This window comes from Corvus moneduloides, chromosome 17 (assembly GCF_009650955.1).
Source record: "Corvus moneduloides isolate bCorMon1 chromosome 17, bCorMon1.pri, whole genome shotgun sequence".
Taxonomy (NCBI): domain Eukaryota; kingdom Metazoa; phylum Chordata; class Aves; order Passeriformes; family Corvidae; genus Corvus; species Corvus moneduloides.
In genome coordinates this window covers 4,836,446-4,856,290 of record NC_045492.1, presented here as the reverse complement: position 1 = coordinate 4,856,290, position 19,845 = coordinate 4,836,446, and the positions used below count along the sequence as shown (strand labels likewise).

Sequence of the window (19,845 nt, the reverse complement as noted above, 5' to 3'; positions counted from 1 at the left end):
AGAAAGAGGGAAAGAGAAAGAGAGATAGAGAAAAAAAAAAAAAGGAAAAGGGAAGGAAAAAAGGAAGGCTTTTTCTTAAGAGTATGTCTGTCTGCTTTCTAGGATTAGTAAACTGTAGACAGGCTGCCCTGCAGGATCAGTGGAGAGCCAGATGCCAACTCTGCCCAGCAAAAAAAGGATTTAGATTCAGGGTTACATCTCAGCCCCATTACATAAATAAGTATCTGCTGCAAATTTGTGTTTTGAACCAATTTTCCACAAAGTTCAGGGTAAGGGCTTCATATCTGCAGGAATTCTTCAGACCCTGTCCAGCTACTCATCTTTCCCAGATGAGCTAATACCAGCTATCTGCTTCCCTTACAAATGGTGATGCCCATTCTGTGGTTGGAGTTTAATGTTACAGATCAATTTTCAGCTCCCGGCATCAGTTTTACATTTAGACATGCAGGGCAGCTCTGCTGAAGCCTCTCAACTGTTCTGGGTATTCAACAGCCCATATCAGCAAAGCTCTGACCACACTGTTTTCAGTGTATCTGCTCAGTGAGAGTGTTTCCCATATGGAAATGTTTTGTCAAAATAAGGGATTGCTTGGAAAGACACTGGGCTAACCCTGCTGAATATCTGCTTTTCTTTTTCTTAGTTCTCCAGTGTGGAACGTCACTGCTGGTATTTTGGACAGTGACCATAAGGTCATAAGACTGAGAGACTGAGACTCCCTCAGCTCTTTGTTTACCTCTGGAAGACAAAACAATTGATAATTTCACCTAATAAACAAGAGTTTTGTTTAATTCTTTAAAAACGCTGATTTATTTTTGAAGCAGCTAAGTGCATCCCACATGCTTGAGGGTTGCCTGACAGAATATGTTCTCTTGAGCAATGCCATCTCACTCTTATTACAGCAAATCATAGTATAAGCCTTTTTTCACACAACTAGAGCACATCCCAGGGACACCTGCATATACAGGTGGCTTCTCCAGGCAATTCTGACATCTGGGAGGCCAAGCCAGGGACCCTCCTGCTGCCTACAGAGTCTTGTGTAGGTCCCCTGCTTTATTTCAAGTGGAACCCAAGAAATGAGGTAAGACAGTAGAAGAGTGAAGGTATTGCCCTCAATGTCTGTGACATTCTCCCACACAAGAACAAACCCATGCCAAAATGAGGGTGTTAAAATGCCCATAAGCACTTGGCCCACATAGAAGTCCTTATCATGCTTTTCCCCTGTGAATCAATCCTTTCAATTAAGGTAGCTGGGGGATATGATGTTTTTATTTGCAATTACAGCTTTAAATTAGGATCAATAGAAGCAGCTACAGCCCTACCATGCCAACAGTCTTGAATGGTTCATAGGTTTTCAGAGAAAACATTTCTAAAATAAACTCATCCATTTTCTATTAAAAATATAATAAAAAGTGATCGGAAGAAGACTTAGTACAAGAGAAAGACTTGAGGAATCTTACTTGGCTTTTGTTTAGTTTTCAGACATCAAGCCAGCAAGACCTTCTTCCCTAGGGTTCTTTCCCTGTGGACTTTCCATGGTCACGTCTGGAATAATGCAGGTGAGCACCAGACCAGGTCAAAGTTGACTCATTCAGAAGAGAAGAAGAAAATACACATCTATTCAGCTATCATCCCCTATTTCTAATTCCTTTAATGTAAAATTGTGCTTGATAAGAAGCTTCTGCTATAGAAAACTTTTGCTTGAGATATTTTGATAGACTCTTCCAAGTAAGGACTCTGTGTAGCAAAACAAGCAATGCTTTCACCTTGCACAAACTGCGATTATAGAAAACAAAAAAGAGTTTACTAAATTGAAATTTTAACACTTTTCTACAGAATTGCAGCTGGTTACCTTAATTTTAAGAAACCAGTCCAAAAAAGGCATAAGCTTGTATCAAATGAGAGCTTTTCTAAGAATGAGATTGCAACAAAAGAACCTATTTTTCATGAGCTTCAAATTTCACAGTATATTTCATGGTTGTTGTACAAGTTGGAGTAATATCTGCTGTGATTTATAGAGGAGCAGCGCTGTAAGAAGCCTCCCTTCTAATTATAACTGGTTATGAGGTACATCACTCATACCAGCCTGAAATTTAGTTCCATCTTGAACATGAGCTTTTTTTTTCCTGTTTATTGTCACAAACTGGCCACAGAAATGCTGATAAAGACATTACAGAAAATGTTATTAACTTAATCCCTTCCCAGTTGAGGTTCCTTCTTTTAATACAAACTTCTTTCGAGTCTTTGTTTACACGTTGCAATGTGTCAGGCAGCAAGCATTACGTCTCTTACAGAAAGTTGTGCAATGAAAGCCTTTCCTGTTCCATGGGCTCCATTAGGCAGAACGGCTGACTTTGACAGAATGTGCAAAAGAACCTATAAATCCAGTGATTCCCTCCACTTTTACAGGCAGTCTGTGCAAGGGCTTCACACGTAGAGTAGATGTTTCATTTGAATGCAAAACATGCTAAAATTTGTACTGAAAAGCACTTAGGCTTTAAAAACATGCCATAATTCTAAGAAGAAAAATGCCTGACGTTTTCTTTTGGCTGATTTCAAATTCATATATATTTTAAATGATCTATAGAGCCTAAGCTGTGCATTTTATCCAACAGAATGATAACCATTCCCATTCCCCTCCATCTAATCCACGGATGGTCTTGATTTATTGGCCAGTCGTGCATAGTGCACTGTCCCTCAGTATCAGAAACTTGTACTGTAATTTTAATTTTTGTTGCTGCTGCTGCTGCTATCTGGATGCAGGGCTTGCCATGAAGGTAGCATGGGCTTACCCTGCAAACATAATTGATGCTATCGAAGATAATGATTTAGGATATCATCCATCTCCAGCACAGCTTGCCATTACATGACTTGTTCTTGCAGGTATCTGATTTGTATCATAGACGAGCTGGCTTGATTGCTGTTTTGCCATAGAGTAATAGTTCCCTGGTTTCCACTGACATGCTGAGTCTCCCTTGATCACTCAGGTGATCAGTCAACACATGAGTTAATTATGGGTGAAGGGGTGTCTGAAGCCCAAAGATCAAAAGATACGCACCAGGTCTTCTCCAAGTCATTATTCACCTTCTTAAGCATCAGGCAGTCAGTTCGGATTCCTGCCTCCTGCACTGTCCTTAAATAAAGTGATATAACAGTAGGAAAGCTGAATTAGAGCCTCTGTAAGAGACAAAATGAAACATTTGATTTCTCCAAAAGAAGAGAAAAAGAAATCCATGTGGGCAAGACTGCCTACATGGGGGAAGTCAGGGGTGCTCACGTTTACTTATCATTTAAAAAAAACCCAAACAAACATGTAAGTAATCAATGGTAGGTGTTTAGAGGTGGAAAAGCCAATGTTTTGCCAAAAGGTCCTCACCAGCTTCCCCAGTGAATTTTCTCAGGTTTTAACTGGCATTTCAAGGAAATTATCTCAGATATTGAATCACATATTTACATCCATGCACAAAGAATAGAATTTATTGGCATAAATTAGGAGCTACTGGACAAAATCATTAGAAGCCCTCCTAAAATGTAAAGGAAAAGCAGTTCTCAAAACTTTGTCTATTTCAACCACCCTCAAAACTCAAATGCATGCATTAATATTGCCAGAAGCTAATTACAATTACTGTGCTGGATCACCTCTGTGAGGTTCGCTCCTTTGGGCCATGCCCTGCATTGCTGTGGGGAATGGGCAGCGCAGCACCACGATCTCCCTCCTGCTTTAAGACCCCAAGAGCCATATGCAACTTGTTGGACAAGCCTGTTGAGCAGATGAGACCTACAGCAGCAAAGAGCTCGTGGTGTTGTGCTGCAGCCACAGGGTTACTTGTGGGGGTAGAAAGAACAATCTCCCCAGCAGTAATTACTTGAACTCACCTGGGTACCAGCTCAACACCTGCACCACTGAGCTACACCTGTATTTGTCCACCAAGACCGGTTTCGCCACCTCTGTGGTTTTCATGTTGCTCTATTAAAGGGAAGGCAACTGAGCAGTATGCCTCAAAGGTTTATTTCCTAAAAAAAAAATCATTATTCCTCCACCTGAAGTCACCCTGCCTTTATTTGGGAGGCAAAAGGAACTAAATCACTGAGTTGCAAATTTGAAGAGATACTTCGTAAGGTCAAACACTCAAAGGACTTCAGTGCAAGTGTAACTCAGTGCACACCACTCCACATATGCTTTCTTCCATATGCAAATAGATGCTATGGATGCACAGCCCACTTGCACGTATCTGCACATGCCAAAGGGATTTACACATGTTAATACTTGGAAAGCAAAGTGAGAATGTATATAAAATGGCATGCACAAAGTGCATTCATCCATGTGCATATCCCTCTGGAGGCAGCACTACTTGGATGTGTTTCTAAGTGGAAGAACAGTTAAAAATTGATATGTCACCCTCTCTCCAAAACCTAATGATTACAGTCTGTTAATTACACCGCATCTGCTGGAACTTTCAGCAAATAAATTGTGGACCTGATCTATTATTTATAATACCAACAGAAATTGCAAATAATGTTTTAAAGTCTCCCATATGCAGAGTGGTAGCAGAAGCAAACGATGCCACGTTGTCCCTATCCTGTCACTTCCCCATGTAGGTACCATATATTGTGACAAAGCAGCTATAATAACCTTTTCTAAATTTTACTTTCTGCAGATGGAGAGAAAGCAGTGAGAGAATATAAAGACTCACATAAAGGAAAAGAACACTTTAAAAATGTTCAGAATATCATGTACAATTAGAACCAGAGTAGCTCTGCAACACTGCAGGCCACGTCTTGCTACTGCTTTGAGCCAAGATTCCCACAGCCTGGGATTCCTCGTTGCCTTTGAATGCCCAACAAGTAGGCCTTTGGCAGGGTCTGCTGGGGAGAGAGTTATCTTAGCACCATCATGCCTTGCATTTAGGCTTTAATTGTGGCATCTCTTTTCCTGGTGTGAAATCCATATGGATTCGCCAAATCCCCCTGCTTTTTCAGGCACTTGAACACTGGTACAAATATAGAGTGGCTGATGTGCTCTGCCTTGCACAGAGCTCTGAACCACAGCCACACTTCCCACCACCTCCTGTTCTCTACGAGCAATACCTGGCGTTAGCACCGCTGTGGTTTCTCCAATAGAACAATGCAGCCTTGAAGCAAATAATTGATTTTTTTTCCTCCCCAACAGCTGGCCCAGGAAACAATGTGAAGTTTGAAAGTCAGGTTGGATCCTCTCTTCCTTGGCTTCCTCAAACCAGTAACAACAACTCCCCAGAGCAAATGGCAATTGTCTGGTGTAAAGTGGAGCAGAATTGCCACCTTCTGCTGTGGAACAGAAACAAGAGCTTTGCACTCATTATTATTACTATGAGACCTGAGCATTAGTTAGCTGGCCTTGTTATACAACTCTAGCCAGCCCACTTATCCACCAGAAAGCAAATAACCACTCAGGCTGAAGTTTATGAAACTTCTGGGCTTCACAAATGTGTTTCGTGGATTTCTGGCAGTTGTCTGAACGTTCACAAATAATGTGATGCCAGTAATCACAGCAAGTCAAAGCTTGACACTTCTATTCATAAATCAGGAGATGTTTTATTTTTACTGCTTGAACATTTCTGTTCCCAAGCACGATTGGATTTGAACCATCAAGCTGGAGGTGAAAGGACCTTTATTTAATGTATTTGTTTAGGTTTATATGAAATATAAAAAAGTGTCTATGCAGGGCTCTAGTCACCTTTCCCATATATTAAAAAAACCAGGCCAACTCACACAGACAAAAATAAACTTAGTAACTTTCAAAAGGAAAGAAGGCACAAAAAAAGCCTCTTGGGCAGAGACCTCAAATCTTTCTATATAAACCAAACACTTTTGCGGACACTATTTCTCTCATCTCCAGAGCCTGGGACATGAAGAGATGTGTCCCTCAGGTCAGCAGAATTGGGACTCTCCCAGGTCAGGGTGGAAAGAGAGCATTCAGTCCTGCTGCTGCTGAGCAGATCTATCCAGTATTTTCTCCCTTAAACCAAGAGGACTTCAGCCAAAACGCCTCTGTGGCTTGCAGCTGCAGCAGTATCACTAGGGAGACAGAGCAATCCATTAAGCAAAGAGAATCCAAGATCCAAGACTCGATGCCAAGAATCTATTTCAGCCTCCCCTGCAAGCCCACAGACACAGGGCAGGTCCTGCAGCACCACTGGTGAGTGCTGGGGCTGGAAACTCCCACTCATCGCTCCATGGACACGGACAGCATCCACATCCCACCCTGCCCAATGCTCCCCTCCATGCACTGCACCTGCCCCCAGGGCCCCCTGGCACGGGGATTTCTCCACTCACACATTGTGAAGTAGTTTCATTCAACCAATTCCTCCTTCCACAGTCAGAAAATTAAGTAAAGTTGTTACTCAGAGAGTAGAATGCAGAAGAGAAAACCAGCCTAAGTACTTTGAAGTCTAAATTAAAACAAATCCATTAGGATTTTCTTCCACAAGGCAGATGGTCCCTGCAAGCCAGGTTGTGTCCTTCTGCTGCTGGCACCAGCCAAGAGCACCATCCACTGTCCCACTGAACATCCTCTTTCCTTTCAGTCTCCTTTTAGAGTGGGGAGAGGTACACGTGGGGAGGCAGGGACAGAGGAGGGAGACATATCCTTGTAAAATTGGCTTTTCTCCTCATATGGTCAGAATGCACAAATCTTTTAGTGACAGCTTGGTCTCTTCAGAGACAATCCCAATTCTCCTGGAGAAACATCCCTTCCAAAGTAAACACAGAAGTGACAGAGGATCAGCTCTTTACTCTTTTGAATGCTGCAGAAAGGAAGCACCCAAAAGGCTGCAAGCAGTTGTCACTCTGACACGCTGTAGGTGATATTTTTCAACACATCTATGCAAAACCAAAACACCATGTCCATGCTTTTTCACTTGAAGCTGGCAACTTTCGGAAAGGTTTCTATTCAAAACATTGAGCTGAGGTTCCTCTTGGACAAGAATTGCCAGCAGGAGACAAGTTGAAGGAAGACCAAACCTGTCCCTTCCATCCACCCTGCCTCTCAGCAAGGGCTGCATCCCATCAGCAGCTGCGGGAGGTGTGGGGATGCTGCATGCAGGAAAAAGAACTCCTTCCCTGAGGTTCTGCTCTAGCCAGAGTAGATTTGGATAAGGATCAGGATCCACTGCAATGAGGCATGTAGAGCACAGTCAAACTTCCTCCCCTCCAAGCATCCAAAAAGCAACCTGACCAGATTTTCTCCTGGACAACTCAGCATGTGAACGGGCCAGTTAATCAAAACCACCTCCCAACTGCAATGACATCCTGCTGCCTTCTGACACTTGCCACTTCCATAACACCATTTACAGCTCCATTGTTGTAACAGGAAGCCCTGAGGAGGAACTGGCTCCTACAACATGTTGCCATCACGTTTTAGCCAAGGCTGAATGTAGGTGCAAATCTCTCTACAAAATACAGCAGAGATCTATTAAAGGCATAATTTCCCTGGCACCAAAATGTTATTCTTTTAGCAGGTCTGCTTCTTCCCTGGGATTCTGATGAAGTGTGCTCTGCTGTACTACGAAATACACCATGTTTGGGTGTGATACACAGAAAACATCTTTGTTTAACACAGCTTATCTTTTATCATGTCACTTTTCTCTTGGATTTCTTTTCTGTGCACTGGAAACACATTATTGTGACAGTTACACTCCTTTACTGGGAGGCTTTGTTATGTCACCTGCAGTGTCAGAGGCAGGACCAGATTCTCCCCAAAACACAGGCTGGGCAGTTTGATACAACAGAAAGGAATATAGAACAAATAAAGAACCAGGAAAAGCAATACAACACTCCTGTCCAAGTGGGCTACAGGGGCATTTTCCAGCCTGAAACACAGGTCTGCAAAAAAACAAATAAAAACCCCAAATAACAAAAACAAGGAAAAAAAACCCCAAAAAACCAAAAACTAAACTGCTATTTCCTCTATGATGCTCATTCTTCCCTTTCTCCACACTTACCAGAGTTAGCATGAGAGCTCAAGAAATCCAGGAATACCACCAGCACATCCACTTTGCTAGGAAGAGGCAATGTGGTAACAAAGCACAAACTAACCCCGCCAATCTGGAGTACGTTCCTCTCACAACTGTCACTCTTGTAATTTCTTCCAGATCCTTCAGAAACTGCAAAGAGGAACACATGGTAAATAAAACTGCTTGGCAGAGAAGGATTCGTTTTGCTGCTTCATTGTGACCTTCTGCAAACACCTGGCAGGATGAAGTCCCACGAGATACTTGCTCTGATAGCTCCCCACTGCTGCACTCAGTGTGGTGAACTGGTTCAGCAAAGCTCTACCAAGAGCTGGGTGGTACAGAGAGATTTCTCTCTTTTGGCAGGAGCAAACTGTCAGAGCAGCTCAGCCACTTCACACAACCTGCCCCGTGGCTGCCTTCATTGGAACAGGCAATGTCCCCAATCCCCAAGCCTTTATGCATCCTTGTTTCCATCAGCAATGCTCCCTGAGCAGCTCAGCATCTGGGCATGTCCCCACTTGAGCTGGGCTGCACACCCAGCTCAGCCCAGCTCTGCTTGCACTCCACAAAGCAGGCATTCATCTCCCTCAAAGCCTTGCAGGAGCTGCAGGTGAGTGCCAAGCACTCCCAGGTGGGGTGTGCTCCTCCCAGAGCCCACTGCTGGGTCTCCTCTCAGGCCAAACCACACCACAGAAATGCCACTGATGCTTCACTGAACTACTCGGCAGCTCCTGCACTCCTGCAGAAATTCCACTTCGCAACCAGACAGCTTCAAATTAACACTTCCCATATCCTAGAAAGGTGCTGCAATTCTCTGGATGCCTGCTCTTCTCCTCTCCTCCTGTCAAAACCTCACTGCTTCACAGGAAGGGTTCAAATTTCATTGGGTGAATGGGCAGAGAAAACACCATGATTTTCTTCCATCTCATTATGATGATGCTCACTCAGGGATTCCTGCTATTGCCCTATTTTCTGTAAATAATACAATGTGAAAGATGGGAGCCATTCTTAAGACAGATCATGTCACAACTTATGTACCTTTCTGCTTTGAGCAAAGGCAGATTACCCTGAACTTCTTTGGCAACACCACAAACCTCTAAAAGGAAGGATGGACTGAAGTTCCTTTTAGAACAGCCTAGGAAAGTCAGAATTTCTTTTTTCCTGGATTTTACCTCCAAGTCCCTTGTACTCAAATTGAGAGACCTGAGTAGCTGATTGAGGTCCCAAATTCTGGATGAGGTTAAGGGGTTGTAGTGCCAAAGTCACTGTTCACCCTTGACTCTTTTGGTATCTGCTGGAGTTTTCTGAGCCTAGTGGCTTAAACCAGTCATGTGTTTTCCCCAGAGGGATATTCAGCAGGGAACCAGCATCTGACAAGCAAATTCACCTAGTCCAGAGGCCAAGCCAACACTCTGATAGCAAAAAGATTGGGTTCAAATCCAAATTTGGGGCCCCAATTCATTCAACAGTGGCTGAATTTGTGACTTCCCCCTGTACCTCACTCCCTCCTAAGCAGAGTACACAGTGGATCATACTTTCAGGATTGCTTTATGGAAAAGTTATATTAAGGGTAATTCAGGTGCTTCTGGTAAAGACCAGGCCAGCAGCTGAGGCAGGAGGCAGGTGTGTTACAAACTTCCTTCCCACAGCCCTCAGCACAAGGGACTTTCCATGTCTGCTGTTGGATTTCAGATTCATTAAAGCCAAGGCAGGAAGACATGGCTCATATGCACACAGTGCTTTTCCTGCTGATCAATAAGCTTCCTTCCTGCCTGATAACTAAACCACTTATAATATTAACAGTGTTATTTAAGACCTGTGGAAACTCAGTCTGATTCAAGCAAACCAGAAATATCTTGACCTAGATACTGGGAACAAAACAATTTTGAGTAAACTTCGGGACTACCCTTTCTTCTATCATTGCACTTGACATTTTATTGGGGAATTGGAGCAAAACTATTTTACCCCAAATGTTCTTACACCAGCATACTTATTCAGGGAGAAAAATCTTTCTGACACTTTCCCCCTCTCAATTTAGATTAAAAGGGGTGCGTTTTAGAGTCCATTAATAAGGGACATGGACTGCCCTTTCAACAACTGCAGTTATATATTATATCAGAATATCAGAAAGAATAAATGAGACTCAACTCTGTGTTCTTCCGAGGATAAAAGGACCATGAGGAAACAAAGAACATAAACAGTATTTTCACCATGTTAAATGTGTGCAAGCTCAAGAAAGTGACCTGCACTGTAAGAGAGGGTCACTGATGCAGAATGGTTCAATAAATGTTTTCAGAAGCACCATCAGGCTGTTGCTTCTTTGGGCTTTAAGTAATGCTGGGCACATTTTGCAGCACCTTTGCAAAGCAAGGCCTTGCTTTCCTCAAGGTCCGTACCAAAATTCATAGGTTTCCCCAAGAAGGCACACCTGCACAGCTTGTCTAACATACCCAACTGCAAAGCTCAGGGCTGACTTGAGTATCCAACCTTCTGCCCAGAGCAGGAGCCTCACCTGGACTTCAGAGTCTAATCTAGCTTATTTCTGCTTATTCCTCTTATCCATGCAAATTTTGGTGCTTACCTCTACATGTTCCCGTAGATGGAGCATTTTAAGTGTTTACCTGCCTGGAAGACAGTCTGCTTAACAGAAGGTAGCAAAGGAAAAGAAGGACTTTCAGAAAAGATCAAATACATCATAAGCTTGGCAGACACTGTAGCCCTGAAACAGCAGTTTGAAACTTGCACCATAACAAATCTTCTCCTATACATTATCTCACAGGAAACAACACATGATAAATTCTTAGCACAATGTGATTCCCCTCCTTCCTCCTCCTCCCCACTTCAGAAAGATTTAACATCTAATTCAGCTTTTGACGAGCTGCTTCATCACTGCGGGAATGCTGTTGATCTCTGTCGGAACCCTGCGGCCTTGGACAGAACAAACTGAAAGGGGAAAAAAAAATTTTGGCCGTCTGTAATGATAAATAAATACATTACAGGATACAACTCTGGGGAATGGAGGCTGACACTGACTGAGCACCATGACCTCCACACAACTGCCAAGTCTCCACTGCTTAACAAAAGTCAACTTTTGTTTGCCTTCTCCCCCCTCAATGACAATTTCTTAAAGAGCAAATGCAGGATGGAAAAGGGAAAAAAAAAATAAATAAAACCAATAAAAGATAGAGAGCTCCAAATCTGCCTCATCTGCTGCCCAGAAGCACTTCGGTTTTGACAGAACAGTATTTTATTTCTTTGGTCTCCTGGAAATTGGGGGAAACCAGTCCATGCTGCATCAGCAGCAGCAGGACAAGGAAGCTGCGCCACAGGGAATGCTCAAATCCCTTTAAAAATTTTTTTGCATTAGGATGTGCCTGCCTTCAGGCTAGTTCTTGGCTCCAATTTGATTTTCTGTCTACTTAAGTCCCACTCACAAAATCAAATATGTATTGCAGCTGTTGGGTCTTCACATTGATAGCAACAATAATTAAGTAGAGAGGAAGCAATTGGTCACCCCATCAGATAAGCCACCTCCTCATCTCTGGAAGCCTCACCCACTTGCATCAACCTGTTTCCTAGACTCTCCTTTTCCCCATCTCTCCAATCTCTTTCCCACTTCTCTCCAATCACACAGAAAGGTGATACCTGCTGCCACCTCTCCTCATTTTACAGATGCACAGAGTGATAAATAATGTGACAAAGTCAGTCAAGTCAAAAACCAGGTATGGACTGGAAGCATTAACTCTTGTGTCTGCATTGTGCTTACCATAAGGTATTACTCCCCTAACTCCGTGTGCTTCATGGGAACCACAGAGGACTCAGCCTGATCATACAAGTCCACAGTCAAGTCCCCAAGACCCTTCAACACCTTAAAGCAAAATACAGCACACAAAACCCCTCACTAACTCTGACAAAGCTCATTCCAGCCCAGAAAGAGAAGAGCTTCCCCAGCCTGGTGTTAATCAGCCCCACTGGTTCGCTGAGTGATTCATCCCCGGCACAAAGCCGATGTAGCTGCACCACTCCTGGAGCCCACGCCAGCATTGCTTCCCAGAGCTTCGCTGCACCCTGCAGAGGCTCCAGCTCATTCCAAGCAGTCTCAGGGATACAAGGCACAGCTTGTTCCAAGCGTTTCTCCTGCTCCCTTCACTCCCCTAAGAGATGTCTCCTGCCAGCTCGCCCCGTCTCACTGCCACCAACACCGGGCTCTATCTTCACAGCTCTGGGCTTGCAGATCGTTTAACTCAGCTATTCACCAAAGCACCTATTTAATCCACTCTGCTCACAGTTGCTACTACTAAAATACTTTGTGTTTTCAAATGTCCTGTGACTACGTATGCTTTGTAATATCCTTCTTATTTCCCCCATCACCTGTCCTTTGTATACACAGCAAAGAGGATAAGGGAAAGATGATTACACTCGTCCAAACACTGGAAGACTCATGATTCAATCCCTTTATCTTTTGTCTCTGGTTGACATTTTTAATTTCTCAATCTATCTTGTTTCATTCTCTTTAGGTTTAGAGGATTGGAATGGTTCACTTTCAGTTAAGGGTAGGATCTTTCTAACATGTCTTCTTACATTTGAATACTCTCCTGAACATTTTCCATTGCTTTGAAATTCCCTCTGAGAGTAACCGGAGAAAAGTAGTTTTCTTCAGCTTCATCAATTCCCTAAGACTGTTCTGCCAGGGAATACTTACTTCACATTAATTATATCTTTGACTGTCCCTGTAGTTGTTTCCTGCAAGTGTAAATTGAGTGCATTACAGTCTCTGTTAGCAAAGGGCTGCTCGATGCACTGTGGGGGCTGCACTTACACACAGATTTCCATAAAATCAGGCAGGAGTTCTAAGTGGTGCACAAGCATTCCCCAAACCACCACTGAACTCATGTCTTGACCTGCCCATCAGGACAAGATTGACACTTTCTAGGAGAGAGCGCATGAGGAGAAAAAAATATCAGAAATAAATATGAAATCCATTTTCAAAGCCATACATCCCAAACCTTTCACTTGAGTCAAATACAGGAAAACCCAAAAAGCAGGACAAAACAGAAACCAGCCCAAATGCAGAGAAGCTCTGCCTCTGATGCAGGTACAACAGAAGCATGGGCCCCTCTATCTCAGTCAACAGTTTTGAATGTGAATTCCTCCCTTCAGAACCCAAAGAGGCCTTTGCTGTACTCAGCAACTCATCCACCACAGGCAGCAGCAGAGGGGATCTACTGTGACCTGTGTCTGTAGCTGAGGGGAAATGCAAAGCTTCTGCAGAAATCAAAGTGGGTGGAAATCAGCTGTGGACATCTGGGTGGACATTATCTGCCAGTGCAGTCCTCTCTGCTGGCCTGCTTCTCCCTTGCTGCTGCAGATCTCCTACGTGTGCACGCTCTGCCTGTGTGTTTAAACAAAAAGGCTGATAAGGAGTACTTGTCTGTCAGCAATATCTGAAGCCCACGGCTCTTTGAGAGCATTTGGGTTTACTTGGCGGGTCATGCTGACTCCTTGTGAGCTGTTTATCATGACTAAAAACTCCAGAGATTGGCACTATGCCAGTGTCTTCCCTTCTCTTCCCTCCCCCCACCCCTTTCTCCCCTCCTGGGTATTGATGCTACATCAAAACAAACCTCCAGTTCACATAGCAACAGAACATTTTTATATAACCCCTGCATGGGAACACTGCACAGGCCGTTGGACAATCACTTGCAAGCACGTTAGGTAATTCCAGGATATTTTGCTGGTTTTTGTCAAAAACACCCCTGACTAAATGAACTATAAAATGGGAAGAGGATCTTTTGCACGTGGGCCAGATTTGAAACACAACTTGGCACCACGGACATCAGGGGATTAGGGCACCTATTGGTTCCATATTCTAAATTTTGCCATTTTCTATCTCACTTGGAATCAAACTGGGGAGTCCAAAGCATTTAAGCCAGTTTGTGCATAATGTAATTGAAAGCAAAACAATGCTGAAGGGATCTGCTGAGTCCAGGCTTTAATATGACAAAGACTGAAATTTAGATTTTGGTAGACACTGAAAACTCCCATTGCTATCCAAAGCAGGGATATCTGTGCAGACTGTGTACTTACACAGCTATAAACCAGCCAGGTCATCTTAACTTCACTTCTCTCATCCTGTAACAAAAGGTTACTCATTTCAATAAGGACATAATAAATATGTAACTTCAAATCTTTTCACAGCATGCCCATCTCATCTTTACATTGGGTTAATCCCATCTTTCAGGGCTTCCACTACTTGGCTGCAAGGATCACAAACGGGGAGAAACTGAGGACTTTTACTGCTTACCACTGATCCATAACAAGAATAGGACACCAAGAAGGGCAAATCAGGACCTACAGTAACACTAGAGCCACTATTTACTCTCTGGTAATATCTTACCTGTGTACATTGAGTTCAGCTCATCACAAGATCTTGGATTAAGGACAGAACTTTCCTCCAAGCCCTACTGATAGCAATCACTGAAGATTTTTACCTCCACTACCAGCATCCCAGGATTTCCTGGGAATTTCAGCAAGTTACTTGCAGTTCCCAGGCTTTAGGACACTGCTGATGACTTCGACTTCTCCTGCTCTTTTTCTCTAGTGTAATACAAGCCTTTTGATCTTTTTCATTAGGTCTTAAGTAAGTCACTGGAAACATTTTGTGGTGAGTAGGTGGTATGGGAAATATATTCTCTGGACCTTTCCAGACTAAACATCTACAGCCTGATTGCTTCAGTTGTAGTGTAATGCACCGGCCCAGTGCTCCTGCACCATTTGCAAAAGATAATAGTTAAGGTGTATCTATCTATCTAGGTTATTATATAGTGCACATCATTAAAGGATAATTCACACAGCAGCTAAAATACAGGTAATATATGACAAAAATTATGGACTAACTTTTGTAGCTCTAGAGAAACTCTTCTATGTACCATTTTCATGACTACAATGATAGAAGTGGCAGGATGTCTTAATTAAGACATTCTTTCCCCCATTATCTCTTAATTCCTTTGGATATTCCCATCTTCATGTTGACCATTTAACTGTCTGCAACAAAATAGGATGGACTAGAACCAAATCCTTTTTATAGGGGTTCCACTCCAACATATTTACTGTCCTCCTTCACAGCCACCCAGATGTATCACCAAAACTCTCAGGGCCAGGACACTGCAGCAAATACCTGGAGAGCAGCAGCAGGCTGGGGGAACAGAACATTTCCCAGCACAGCCATCAAAGCCTCCCTCACTGCTACCACAGCCCCTGCTGGCATTACTTGAGTAAAACCTCTGAGTGAACAAAGCTTAGATTAAAAATATATTTAAGAAAGTATCATAAAACTATGACTTTTCAACAAAATTACTACTACTACTACTACAAAAAAAGGATGGACCTGAGAGTTTACAGCACTTAAAGTTAAAAGTTATTATAAAAAATACTTAGGTGCTACTTCACTGTACCCCTTCTCCTCTCCATGTCAGGGAAGATGAGCAGGTCACTCGAGCAGCAGCCCAGAGGTTCTCCCCTCGTGTAAAGCCCATACACAACATGCTGGGCTCACATGAAGAAAATTCTTTAGCCACATGTCTCCCAGCCTCAAACTGGCTCCAAAAAATCATCTGAAAGCCTCTAATTTTGCTAGCCCAGGAACACTCATGACTTCATATGGGCTTCACCTTTCCCTTACTCTAATGCCTTTCAGGTTCAGCAAAGCAGAGCCATAAAGGATTGTTAGGAAGTGTTAATGGGCTGCAGTGGCTCTGGAATCCAGCACTGGCTGGCAAATTATCACACCCCATTGTCACTTCATCAGTTGGCAGCCTGGGACAACACTGGTGCCTCGGTGCTCGGGGTTGCTCACATTGGTGAAGAGGCCAGGAGAGCACCCAAGGCAACTGCCCACCCTCAGTATCCGTCCTCAATATGCTGTGTAATCTTTGGATTTCAAGAGAGGATCTGCTTTTTTCTCCCAGCAACTTGCTCAGCAGTAAACTCATCAACTTAGTCAAACTTGCCTCCACACATATCTTGTCTCAAGCTTTCAAGAAATTCCTGTGCTTTCGTTTCTGGCAACAAACTTGGGAAGCCTTCTGGGGGAACACTCAATTCCTTGCTTTGTAGAGCTAAAGCAGAATACAACCAGCATATCTAAAAGGCTGACCACATCATCTATTTCAGGTACATAACACGAGAGCAATGCAGAGAGAAACACATCTAGGAGGAAATTCAAGGCCCTAAGACAGGTTCTGTGAATCAGCACGAACAGCTCTCTAAAATGTAAAAATAAGGGAAACCAAATGTATGCAGCCAACTTGGTGAAGCTCCATTGGCAACCAATTATGCCCCGAGCCTTATTTTCAGAAGTGTGTGCATGTAATGGTGTGTGCAAAAATGAACAATCAGTAGTGTCCTTCATTTATATGACTTGCCATGATTGCATCCTGCAGCCATGGTAACTGTGCCCCCACCTGAGGGGCTGCAGGAACAGCTATGCAGATTGGCTTGTGGGTTCCCATCCCAGCTGCTGAGAACACCTCGTTTTAAGGAACCTCAAACCCCAAAGTCATGTTTGACAGAAGAGCCTCCATAGCAGAGAAGGGGTTCGTGTGTGTTACGTGGATATAAATGCACACACATGAGGGCATTCATATGTGAACAGAACAACGTGATTGACTTCTTCTGTTACATTAGTGGTGACAGGAAGGAAGAAGCATCAGCTAAATCCTTTGCACGTGCTGCTGCTGCTCACAGGGTCAGTGAGGACACCGAGACCGCTGTGCCTCTGCCCCCGACGTGTGGATCTGTGAGCAGATACTCATTGGGACAAAGGGCTGACTCAAGATATGCTCCAGACAAGGGGGCAAGCAAGGCAGTGCCTGACTTCACTGGGGAACTCAGGGAGTGCTGGCAAGGCCAAACAATCAGGTGTACAACTCTTCTACACAGCACGAGCATCCCCTCAGGGCTCTGGTCCAATTAAACAAGGCTGAAGAAGGCCTTTGGAGAGTAAAGAAACCTCTTACTTCATCTTATGTTAAAACAAGCATAAAAACCATGCAGAAAACAGATGTTTGTCTCTTTTTTTAGAAAAATCCTGCTCACATTCCCAACAAGGAAGAATGGTTGCCCAGTCTCAGCCAGTGCAGTTTTTGGAACACCAAATCTCTATTGAGAGAAGCCCAAAGGTATGACAGGGAAGTGAAATTGCCAACTGATGCAGACACAGCTGAGTTGACCTTTTCTTTTCTTTTTCCTCTGGACCAGGCCAGGAAAAAAGCCAGAAGGAACAAGAAAAATATTTATTGAGTCTACAAGTGTTCACTTTCTCCATGCAATGGAAACCCTTTATGTCATAGGCACTGAAGAGAGGAGAGAAAGCCCTGCAAGGCTGCTTTAAGCCACAGCATTGCTGTTCTGGCGTCAACAGTTTTGAGGAAGAATCTGCACACTGGGGGAGTCCAAAGAGGCACTGGGTGGGTGCCAGGAGCATCAGAAGTGGTGAAAATGGATTGAAAAGTGCTGCTGCCTCCCTCATAGCATAGATTTTGAAGTCTGCTCTGCCCAAGAGTTTCTGTCCTGTGCCCTGCAAACACACACACTTGGCTGGCCTTGACACTGCCCAGGTCACTCAGCTCCTCCTGGGTTTTGTTTACTGCCTGGTGGTTTTGAGTACAGCGCATGGCATCTCCTCTGAAAGAAGTCCTAACAAGAAAAATAAAGCTTGTTTATCCAGTTTAACCACTGGATAAAGCCTAAACACATTGGATAAAGCATTCTACAGCCTCTACATTCATTATCAATTAATTATTGAAAGGGTACCTGTTGAGTGTTTTTAATATGCATAAAAGTAAAGACAATTCCAGTTGCCATGCAACTGACTGAGGATCATGTAAACATAAATGCAGTAGTTTCATTTTCATGAATAATCTTATGTATCTGGAGAGGAGGGCTCAGCAGAGCCACCACAGACCAGAGCAGAGGAGAAGCATTAAGGGTGCAGGGGAATTAACCACTTGGTATCTGTGAGCCTCTCTCTTAGGAATTAATTTGATTATCAGTGTAACAAAAAAGGCCAGGACCTTGTATCCACGGACTGAAGTACAATTGTTTGGCCCCTGGAATTGCATCCTGCAAGATTGACATGGAATATTTATATACGATGCAATCAAGAGAGGTCTTATTGACAATCAGCCATAGCTCAGCATGCAGCCTGATAAGACTTGTAATTATACAGATGAAAAAAGAAATGACAGAAGAGGTATGTGATGATTCCAGCTGATCTCTACTGCTCCACACAGACACCATCAATCTCTGCTTAGTTTGGTTTAAAGTACAGATGGTTCCACTAAGCATCAGAGATTCCAGTACCTATCCAGAATAAGATTGCAAACTTTCTCTCTCAAGAAATTTGCTAAAGAGATGAACTTTAGGAAAATAAAAATCTTTCTGAATTCAGACAAAATGTGGTTATTATTGTTATAAATAAGGAAATGGTTTAAAAGTTGTTTTATAAAATAGAATGAAAAGATATGTTTTTATTTCAGAAAAACTACTTTTAAAGTTGACAAAAATATTTCTTTTTTTACTTTCTCTTTACATTATTCTTTCAGTTTCCCTTGGAACAAACTTTGCTTTTTGGCATGGTTACAATGAAAAAAAAAAAAAGAAAAAAATTATTTGCCGAGTGCGTAGACTGAACAACATAAAACCAGCAGAAACATCTCCCACATTTAGAAGCAGCAAGTAAACACATAGTTTCAACTCTATTCAATTTCTTTCTCCAAAACCCTTTCTCCTGTAGTCTAAACAATCTGATTTAGCTGTTAGCAAGCCCAAGTCCTCAGGTTGCTTATTTTCCCTGCTCTACTCTTGCAGAGGCTGCAGGGCGCCTTATTCCCATGAAGACCTGCACCCTCCAGGTGATGCAAATGTTATTCTCTTTACCTGTTCCACAAAGTTTTTTCTTCCATCTCTCTTTTCCCTTTGCTGCTGACAGACCTGCCAGGGAGCAGACTCTCTTAGGTTGTAATTAAAGTCACAGGAGTGAGACCTTGAACCCCATTTGTGTAAGTGATTGATAGGTTTCGCTGATACATATTTTTTTTTTTAGGATTTTGTTTGTTGCTGGTTTTTTATACCTGCATACAATTTATAAGAGTAGGCAGCATGGTCTTAAACACAGCTCATACTACTCCTTAATGCACTCAAAAGAAATGTTTGGCATTTAACTTTATAATAAAAGGTATCAATTAGGAACTGTCAATGTTTTCAGTAGTGATATCTAATTACTGTAACTTGCTATAGGCTATCTTGTTAAATTCTAGTTGAATGACTAAGTATTCCTGACAAGTTTAATGCATTATTAAAGGTGTAATTACTTGGTTATTGCTCATGTAATTCTGAGTTAATTACATGACATCTAAATTCATCATTTTTATGTTTATTGAACTTTGGTAAATTCACTTTTAGCTATTGCTTGGTATTTACACCACAACTCTCTTCCACTCATTTTGAACTTAAAGGAGGTCCAGGAAGGGGAAAGGATCTACAGTCACAACAAGTCTAATTTTCTTATCAGTTTTCCATTTTCCTATGCTTTCCTTGCCTGCTGCCATTTAACCACATTGTGATTTGCTCAGTTTTCAACAGAAGAAAATTACGCTACAAGTTTTCAGATGAAGTGAAATGCTGATCCTACTGAAATCGGTGGCAAAGCTCTCAGCCTGAGTAGTGACAGGAGTTTACCCTTGTGAACACTTGTTCTGGGAGCAGAGAATGAACTGTCCCAAGTGCAATGGGACACAGGATTTCCTTGGAGTTGGCATCAGCAGTCAGATGCCAAAGAGGCGTCTCCAAGAGT

The 19,845-nt window shown here is 42.8% G+C and overlaps 1 long non-coding RNA gene across 8 annotated transcripts in view; it reads right to left on the bottom strand.

Annotated features, from left to right (window-relative positions):
* The window catches only part of LOC116452392, a 132,248-nt gene extending 123,645 nt beyond the window's left edge, over positions 1–8,603 (bottom strand). For 6 of the 8 annotated variants that reach the window (XR_004243478.1, XR_004243479.1, XR_004243480.1 and 3 more), the window contains exons 1-5: positions 8,226–8,603; positions 7,980–8,141; positions 5,086–5,304; positions 3,056–3,130; positions 1,458–1,542 (exon numbers count right to left, since the gene is read on the bottom strand). This is a non-coding gene — a long non-coding RNA (uncharacterized LOC116452392). The remainder of the gene's footprint in view (positions 1–1,457; positions 1,543–3,055; positions 3,131–5,085; positions 5,305–7,979; positions 8,142–8,225) is intronic. The other 2 variants (XR_004243481.1, XR_004243482.1) reach the window with 2 other exon arrangements.
* Between the last annotated feature and the right edge of the window lie 11,242 nt (positions 8,604–19,845).